We start from the raw sequence: 7300 nt of genomic DNA on the forward strand, positions 1-7300 counted from the left end.
CAGGCTCTTGTTATCTCTAAACTGGACTACTGCAACTCACTGCTTTCAGGCCTCCCAGCAGCTCCATCAAACCCCTTCAGATGATTCAGAATGCTGCAGCGCGCCTCATCTTCAACCAGCCCAAGAGAACCCAGGTCACACCCCTCTTCATCTCCCTCCACTGGCTTCCTGTAGCCGCCCACATCAAATTCAAGGCCTTGATGCTCACCTACAAGACCTTGTCTGGAACAGCGCCCTCCTACCTCAACTCTCTCCTGAAGGCTTATGTTCCCTCTCGCAATCTGCAATCGATTAGCGACCGACATTTAGCAGTTCCAACTCAGCGTGGCGCAAGGTCCCTTTCCAAAACCTTCACACTAACTGTTCCTCAGTGGTGGAATGAACTTCCAATCTCAATCCGGACCACAGAATCTCTCACCATCTTCAAAAAACAGCTAAAGACCCACTTCTTCCGTGAACACCTAACAAACTCATAATAAAAAAAAATAATAATTGCACTTACACCTCTACTCTGTGCACTTTGCTTCTTTTGGAACTCAATTAAATGGATCTTGTATGGTAGCACTACTTGTATTGTTCTCTGCTTGATATATCGGTTTGCTTGTATTTTTCTCATTTGTAAGTCGCTCTGGATAAAAGCATCTGCTAAGTGAATAAATGTAAATGTATTATAGAGAGGTGATAGAGATAAGGTGTGGCATCATGTCTCCTTTACTGCGGTACAGGTAGTTTCACAGTCCACATATCCATAGCCATATCTGGATATTTCTGGTTGGAGGGCATTACACACTGACTATTTGATCTGCACGTGAGCTCACAATGAGAACAAAAGCAGTGACGGATCATAAATCAAATCATAACTACATACACACACACACACACACACACACACACACACTACATCGTGTAGTGATTGGTTAAATACTGTAAATAAATTTTTAGTATAAAATTATTGTCTAAATCTGTCACTACCTTCTTCAGTGAAATTGAGAGCTAGGGCAGGGGTTCCCAAACTTTTCCAGGGCAAGGCCCCCCAAATGGCATTAACATTTGACCGAGGCCCCCCTTTTGCAAGATGTCTTTAAAACACATTAAAAATACAGACTTCTGAATATATCCCCCTTTTTATTAATAATTACATATGTACATTACATTAGGAATTGAGTGTGTGTGTGTGTGTGTGTGTGTGTGTGTGTGTGGTTGTCTGAGAGTGAGAAAGAAAAAAAAATAAATAAAAAATAAAAAGTCATTTATATTTCACACCAAATTGTTGATGCCCCCCGGATGCCCCTCATTTTGAAAGCCACGGAGCTAGGTTAGGGACCCATAGAGCTCAGAAAGGAAATGACTTCACAGGAGCAGGAGGAACTAACTGAACTGAAACAAGATTGTGGTTTAAAGCTAAGATTTTTGTTCTTCCTTTGGACAGTTTTTGTTTGACTGCTGACAAAGAGTTCCCCATTCTGGCCAACAAAGCTGTTTTGACATTGCTTCCATTTTCCACAACATATCTGTGTGAACTGAGCTTTTCAAGCCTAACTGCTATAAAAACTAAAAACAGAGAGATTGAGAGCTGTTGAAGACGAGCTTCGTGTGTGTCTTTCTTCAATTCCTGCCAGGATATCAGCTTTGTGTTCATCTAAACAGGCCCAGGTTTCACACTGAGTGAGTGTAAATAAATTGAGATTGTAACTATATTGTAATTATATATACTGTATTAGGCTACAGCGTGTCATTTTGTAACATTTTTGGTTGGTGGTGTTCTGCAAGATTTTTCCAATGTAAAAAAAATGTGCCATTGCTCAAAAAATGATGAAACACTGAGCTAGGGGATCTGAATATGGAAAAACATTTTGATGCTTTTACTTATACTTAAGGACACACTGAGAATGAAACAGGAAACCAAACCAACAGATTAAACAGAACACACATGGAAATGGAAAATAAATATTTTTTTACTCCTAATCTTCAGCTGTCCAGTGTGGGTGAGTCTGTAAGTCTCCCATGATAGCCTCAGATTCCAGTTCCTGGCTGACAGGAGTGGAACCTGAGTTGGTCTTCTGTTGTTACCCATCCTCAAACTTTGATGTGTTGTGAGTTCTGAGAAGCTTTTCTGCTCACCATGTCTCTAAAGAGTGATTATATGAGTTACTGTATAGATGTATTTAAAGGGCAGTTGCTGTTCTTACAGGGGTCTCTGAGACATCACCTTTGAATGATGTGTGTGTGCAACAAAAAGTTGGGACAAATTTCTCATTTATATCTGTGTACGATGTCTGGCAAAAAAAAAAGATATATAGTCCAATATCTTAAAAGGAGTGATTCTGCCATGTTGAGAAAACTTGATCAATATGGCAGAATCACTCCTTCCATTTGATATTGCTCTATCATTTACCATTTCAAAAAGCTTGTCTTTATTGTTTTTTACCTGACAACATAATAGAATAATTACAGCTATTATTGATTATATTAACAATATGTACTTATTCAAATTATTTACTAATTAGAACCTCAAATAAGCATGGAGTATAAGAATCCAGTTACCATGGCATCCTAGCCAAATAATTGTTTAAGTAATTTCCAGAACTGTTTTTTTAGCATTTGATGTAAACATTTAGCCTTTATTTGACATTGTAACAGCTAGCAGATATCAATTAGAATAAATAAAGATCTGTTAGAAAATTTCCATTTCCAGATGATGAGAGAATGTAGTACTGTTATAGCCTGAATATATACAGGTCATTGCAACAGAAGAGTTAGCTAGTCTCGTCAAACAAGCTGTAGCACACCGAATCTGTTTAGCATGCTGCTGTGGGGGTGTCCGTGTGAGTGACAACCCCAAGGCCATCTATTTTTCTGTGCTCGTGTTCCGGTTTATGTGTACATGTTTGCCAGAAGGGGCACCAGTATGCAGTGCGTCTCAGGCTTTAGGGATCGCTTCCTCTCATTTTTTTAAGCTGCTTGACACACAACACACACACGCCACTGTCTTCATTCCAGAGAACATCCCGACATTACTGACTACTGATATGAGTTGTCTAGTGCTGCTGTTTCGCATTCAGTAATAAACCTAGTCTTTAACTGCCTCCCTCTTGTTGTGGTCCAGGTGGAGAGTGGAGCAGTGAGCTATATATGTTCTGCCAGAAATACTTTAGCTATAATGTGTTGATGCTAAACATGTTCCTATTAAATAGTCCTCCTTAGGGCTGGTTATTCTGATGTATTTGATGCTGCTGAAACTGGTGGTGATTTACAATGACATCACTTTAGATCTCTTGCCTTGAATGCAAACCTCAGAATATAATATTATACTGTATGGTTAGATAATATTCCAAGATTAATGAGAAATTATGGACAAATATCAAGGAGTCTATTAACTGTAGATGTTTAAACATGTATTTAATTTTAGACAGCTGCCTGTGTTTGTTGTAGAAAACCTGCACACTCTGAGGGCAGCAATGGACACCATGACCTCCTTTTCTTACATCTGCATCGTGTGGATCACCATCTGTGTGGGTAAGTCACTTTTTTCATCAAAGATAGATGAAACATAAGGTTCTAAAAATAAAAGCACTGTCCAGAGTAATCTAGATTTTAATTTTCCCATCTCAGACCCCCTCTCTGCAGTACCTGAGTTCACTGTATCTGGACATGTGGGGTCTACAGCTGTCCTGCCGTGTGAACTGCAGAGTGAAGTCACTGGAACACCGTATATTACCTGGCGGATCGATTCTGAGATTGTGTTTGAGTGACTCGGTGAGGAGACCTATCAGGGTGAGGGATATGAGGAGCGTGTGGACGTTCCTGAGGAAGAGCTGCGTAAGGGGAACTGTGCCTTGGTGTTGCGCAATCTGACACTTCATGATGCAGGTGTCTACTGGAGCGCCAAGATAGTGAGACGCATCAAGAGATCTCTACTCTTTCCGTCTCGACAGATCAGCCGTGTTCATCTCTCAGTCGAAGGTAAGTGAGTTAGTCTCAGTAGATCACACACTGACCATTACACACACCAGAAATCAAAGCTGGACATAAGGGACGATTGGAAAAGTGCAAATCTTACTGTATAATGAAAAATAAGGACTAATTTAGTGTGGACCTCCCTGTTTTCTCAATCCTAGTGGATTTCTTCAACACACAGCAGATTACAGAGCTCTTCATGGGAGTGTTAGATGAGCCAGCGTTACACACAACTGATCATTTTTGTGCGTCTCTTTCTACACACACTCAGACACTTTCTAATAACTTTAAATGGGAAACATTTGTATTATACAAATGCACTAGATTTTTATTTCAGAACGTTTTTACCCCCGGCAGCAGGAACACTACAGCTGAAATCATTTTATTACTCGTCTGTAAAGTTTATTTACTTTTAAATACTATCAGTGATATTCATTAATCAACACATTCAGCTGACATACTTAAATATTGTATTACACTGTACACATACTCCACAGTGTAAATCCCTTTTGCATCATTGAGAAGTGCATGTACAGAGGATTTATGATTTAGGATTTATGAATATGCCAACATGATACAATGTTTTTTTTCCTGTTTATTTTCCCCCTCCTATAGATTATAATGATTTGATAAAATTGTCATCACGAAAGGGAGGTTAGGATGGATGCAAGTGCAGATAAGAGCTTTATTAGAGAAAGGCAGACAAATCCAAATCGCAAAACATAGTCATGGTTAGAACAGGCAAATGGACATGAAACAGGTGAGGCTAAGCACGAAATGAGATTCAAAACCAGACACGTGAAGGATGGTCAAAGGCTCGGTATGTTACGGAATGCAAACAATACTTCGCCACGCATATAGACCCACGAGGGGTTTAAATAACAAACGCGATCAGGGGTGAAACTCAAAACAGCTGAGAACACTGATAACACGTGAGGGAAATAACCAATGACAATACAGGGGCAGACATTAACCCAGAGCCAGGACTTAAACCATAACAAAACGCGTGTAAAAAATAAACAAAGTCAATGCCACTGAAAGCTCGCGCTTCAAACTCGTGCTTCAGGTTTCAAAGCACCCGGCCTGTAGATGGCACCTGGCGTACAGGAGGAGAAGCGTATGTCTCTGCATCTCTAAAAGATCAGAGTGATAGTATTACTAATGTGAAACATTGCAAAGATCAGACAGTTCATTTTTGTGAAGAGGGTGAGTTAATAAGGGTGTGGTTAAATCAGTATTAGAGTGAGACTGTATGTATAAGATTGAGAATGTAAACATTGAGCTACGCTGTTAGTGAGCCTGACCTACACATGTTCCTGATCTACAGAGTTCAGCCTGTACTGAAATAGGAAATTACCCCAGGACCCTGTGGACATTTAATCCCCTCCAGATAGGATTTAAGACGGTAAAATGTGGCCATAAAGGGATGCACTTGGATAGTAGGAGTGGCTTGATGCTCAAATTCAGTCCGATTTAAATATATCGTCCTGACACAATGCATTTTCGATACAGGAAAATAAATTTGTTAAATGTGTATCTTTGGTTTCCATATTCAGTTGATTTAAAACATCCAGTGTTATAAAAGTACAATAATTAAAGCTTAATTATGACGCAGCGTTGGTGTGATCCATTCAGGCTCTTAGCAGCGTATAAGGAACCAAATGTTGTGCATTAGACTGGAACCAAGTTAAACATGGCTAAGCCGTTACTCGCGTTTGAGGCATGACTGAAACACAGGGCTTTTCTAATTCTGCTGTCAGTCACAGAGCTCTCTGAAGCATTGGGTGAGTTATTGAACACACCTTTTATGTTTTACGAAAGGTGAATAAAAGAGGACATATACATTCAATAATTCTGTTAAATTACAGATTTATGAACAGTTTGCGTGAATTAAAAAGTCATCGATGATGTCAGTTAAGTGCTTTAACCCTCTCTGTTCTGGAGGAGCTGTATCACGGCGGACCCCAACATCCTAATAAGCTAGACTATGGTAGAAAACGTCACTCTACGTTGTGTGGTAATGGACAACTATTACAGATTCACATTTTATTATTATTGTTCAAGTACGAGCTTGGAGAAGATCTACAGCGCCATTTGTAACATGACCTGGTGCACATACTGTGTATAATAAAGTGTTTCATTCAGACTCGTATTTACGGGTTTACAGTTGAAGAGTACAGTTTATGCACACATACAGCTTGCTGACAAAAAAAAAAAGAATCGGCGTAAGATTTTGAGCCACCAAAAACATTAGTAAGAGTTTGGGCCACTACGAGCTACTGGAATTGCTTCAGTGCTCCTTGCCATTGAATCTACAAGTGTGTGTGTGTGTGTGTGTGTGTGTGCGTACACACGCATATACTAGTTAAACTAAATGAAACTTCTGTATCTCTCCAGGTGACGCAGAAATGACGAGTCCTCACCCACTGATCATGGTCTTGTCCCTCATCTCATATTTACTCGTCCAGCTCTTCTATGGAGAAACACGAGTGTGACCTACAGCTGTACAGAACTGTGTGTTTCAATGCCACACCCATGGAAAAAGGTTGCTTTTAAAAATGACAGTTGTGTGGTGCTGACCAATCAGCATTGAGAGGCACATAGCTGTTGCCCAATTATAATTGAGTGTTTCTGTATTATCAGGTCATGTGTTTGTCATTTCTCTATATAGCTTGTATACACCAGATTGAAATAATGTTTCTCCAGGACCATGGTGCAACACAAGACGTTTACATTTATCCAGAGTGACTTAAGTTTCTCTCATTCACAACTGAGCAGTTGAGGGTTCACGATCTTGATCCAGGGCCCAGCAGTAGCAGCTTGGCAGTGCTGGGATTTGGTCTCGGAACCTTCTGATCAGTAGTCCAGTGTCTAACCAATATCTTAATCCAGTGTACGTAAAGTGCACTACACAACAGTTACTGCGTTTACATGGACAATAATAATCCACTCTTAATCTAATTAAGACCATAATTTGATTAAGAAACTACCATGTAAACAGCAACCTTAATCCAATTATGGTCATAATCTAATTAAACTCTAATCGAATTAAGACAGGTGGAGTACTCCTGTTTTAATCGTATTATGGACGTGCATTACAGACATGTAAACACCTTAATCACAATATGAACGTCGTGTGAGCGTTTTCACCGCATTCCGCGACAGTACACGATCACACGGCAGTTTTACGGCGAACAAGAGAGTTCAGCTGTGTCCCAAACTGCATACTTGCCTACTATAGGCCTGTAGGGGGGAAAAAATACATGTATCTCAGCTACTATACAGTAGGTAAGTATGCGATTTGAGACGCAGCCCACGGCTTCAAGCAGTCGTATATTTACAC

General features: G+C 39.9%; 1 long non-coding RNA gene across 1 annotated transcript; it reads left to right on the plus strand.

Moving 5' to 3' along the window:
- Window positions 1–1016: 1016 nt before the first annotated feature.
- Window positions 1017–3841, plus strand: LOC128618329 (uncharacterized). The gene is made up of 3 exons (XR_008387693.1): window positions 1017–1665; window positions 3433–3516; window positions 3613–3841. It is a non-coding gene; the product is annotated as an uncharacterized LOC128618329 (long non-coding RNA).
- Window positions 3842–7300: the final 3459 nt, after the last annotated feature.

This window comes from Ictalurus furcatus, chromosome 14, assembly GCF_023375685.1.
Source record: "Ictalurus furcatus strain D&B chromosome 14, Billie_1.0, whole genome shotgun sequence".
Lineage (NCBI taxonomy): Eukaryota > Metazoa > Chordata > Actinopteri > Siluriformes > Ictaluridae > Ictalurus > Ictalurus furcatus.